The 2,618-nt window shown below is 40.7% G+C and overlaps 1 long non-coding RNA gene across 1 annotated transcript; it reads left to right on the top strand.

The window, feature by feature from the left end:
• The first annotated feature begins 45 nt into the window (after window positions 1-45).
• LOC115941519 (uncharacterized) lies at window positions 46-1,930 on the top strand. The gene is made up of 2 exons (XR_004076261.2): window positions 46-852; window positions 1,691-1,930. It is a non-coding gene; the product is annotated as an uncharacterized LOC115941519 (long non-coding RNA).
• Window positions 1,931-2,618: the final 688 nt, after the last annotated feature.

The following is a 2,618-nucleotide window of genomic DNA, read 5'->3' as shown; positions in this document are numbered from 1 at the left end:
TCAGAAACATATTTCTCTGTTGGCAATTCAGTTCTGATGTGTTTTGCCATGTTGCTTCACCTTGATGCCCACCTTGATCCCTTCTATTTCAGTGGATAATTTCCACTGTATATTAGCTTTTCACTAAAATGTGTTCCCTTTGTGTGAAGAATATGCCCCAGAATATTCTTTTGTACGTGTTTTCATCAGAACATTTGTGGGTCATTTAACTAGGTAAATCAGAATCGGATAAGATTGGGATGCTTGTTTGTGTACTCAGGTTACTCCCCATTGCTCTCCTCCAGTGAATCTCTTGCAAAATGATCAGCATTCTAAAAATACATATCTGGGATTTTAAAAACACATGCGTCAAAATCTAGATTTCTTCTTCCTACTGGAGAATTAACCATTTGTGCTTCTCTGGAAAATCTACTGAGATGCCACAGAAGCTTTCCTGAGCTCAGCGAACCCTCAACACCTTTGTGGTTTGCCCAGACTTCAGTCACATCCATACCAGATACTGCTGCGAGGTCTGGAGCAGCGGCAGCCATGGTGTGACTGTCCTGCCATGCTTTCTCATTGTGGATGTCAGCATTCTGGATGGAATATTGAATTATTTTTTGCTTTAGAATCGTTTAATCCTTAGTAACGTATTTTGCTTGATTTTATGTCAATGCACACGCATCAACATACACCACAAATTACTTCAGGCATCTCGTTTATGTTACTGAAGCCTGCCTCCTCCTCCCTTTGCCTGCGTAGATGGAGCAGGACTCATTGTTGCGAACGCCATACAGACAGGCCTTATAAAGCACCGTCTGCTTATCTGCCTCTATCTGCTATGGACTCACATCTGAGCATTAACTGTACCAGGTCAGTGGAAGAGTGGCAGCAAGGGACCCAATGGTATTTGATGGGCCAAATTTTAATCCTTCCTTTAGCTACACTCTCACTAAAAAGCAGGCATGTCCATTTCTTATTTGATGGAAAGCAAAAAGAACCCATTTGAGTAACTGTTTCCATGAGCTTTCTCTGCTTGATCTCTCTGTGTAGGTGGTCAGTTTGTGTGGCCTGATCATTTCTTCCTACTGTTTTCCAGATTTCAGCCACAAAAGGAGATATTCTTTAAAGAAACATTTAATCAAAAAGACTAAGTACTCTGTCAGCTTCCAAAAGCCTGTTTATTTAAAGATTTAATCATTTCATCCTCCTTTCCAGATTGTAGCCTTCTAATGGTTGCTTATGTATCAGTTATGGTTTCAAATTATTTCTTCATCATGAATGACGGGGTCAGAGCACAAGCAGAGATTGGCATTATTAATAAATGGTCTACACCAGGGATTAGTAACCTAAGGCCTGTGGACCAAATTCAGCTTGCTACCTGTTTTTTTATGGCTTGCAAATTAGGAATAACCACGGTTATTCCCATTGTTTGTACAGATACATATGTGCTATCAATTTGGTGATAGGGAATACTAATTTTGAACCCCAATTAAGTGAAATGTTGTCTCCCCGGAAAAAGAATCCTTTTCTTTTCACTGGTAGATCTATATTATAAAAACTTTACCCTGATATTGTTATATTTTGAATTTCATCAATTAATTGGTAGAAATTTGGTTTTTTTCTTTGTTATGTAAGTATGTACATTGTATCTTCAGTTTTGCCTCGTGGCCCACAAAACCTAAAATATTTACTATCTGTCTCTCTACAGAAAAAGGCTGTGAACCCCTGGTCTATGCCAATTGCCAGCAACAAACCTGAGAACTGACTAGAGGGAAAGGAATATTGAGCATCTGCTATATTACCAAGCAGTAATTTACACGCGTTCCACTTATCCTCAAACAAATCTAAGAGGACATCTGCTTTGTGCCCATTTTATAGGTGAGGAAGCTGAGGCTCCAAGAAGTTGATAGAAAATATGCAATGGAAATTAAATTCAGAATCTGGTTTATCTATCTCCCAAGCCTGTGCTCTTTCTCCTAAATCATCCAAGTATGGTGCTAATCACACTGTTGATCAAACTGTGCACCCAGAGTTAAAAAGCTGCATCCACTGACCTCCTTCCTCCCCACCATTCTCACAAACTCTGCCATCATGAGCAGCCAGCCACTCATAACAGCACCTCGTGGTGCACAAGATGACAAGGGAGATGTATGTGCTCGGTGTTTCCCTGAGGAAAGCTAACTCTGGTTTCTAAAAGCACACAGTAACCAGCAAGGATGTAACTTTGATTATTGACATGCTTTAATTGAGCATAAGCCTGTCCATACATTGTGATTCATTGTGATTCATTATGGCCCTAGAGGAGACTGCTTGGAAGCCTGCTCTGCGGTAGGTGGTGCTCTGGGAAGTGCTTGGTATTGTTGAGCCGCTTGGAGACAGACAAGCCCAGCATGCTCTAGGAACACAGTGTGCTTACTGGATGTCTTTTCAATATCCTAAGTCCCAGGATACACTAGCCATTCTCCACTGGATGACTTGCTAAGCCTTAGCTCACTGCTAAATTCAGCCACTCGACTCAGGAAAATTCCATCTGACCTCATGCACATACATATATCTTGACCCAAAAAACTTTCAGTACAAGACAGAAATCTGCCTAGCAAATCTTCACCTGTTCTTTTGGGGTTTCTTGTTTCATC

The sequence above is a fragment of the Leptonychotes weddellii genome, unplaced genomic scaffold (genome assembly GCF_054177405.1).
Source record: "Leptonychotes weddellii isolate Sample4059 unplaced genomic scaffold, ASM5417740v2 HiC_scaffold_23031, whole genome shotgun sequence".
In the NCBI taxonomy this organism is placed as follows: Eukaryota; Metazoa; Chordata; class Mammalia; order Carnivora; family Phocidae; genus Leptonychotes; species Leptonychotes weddellii.
This window is presented reverse-complemented; position numbering and strand designations above follow the sequence as displayed.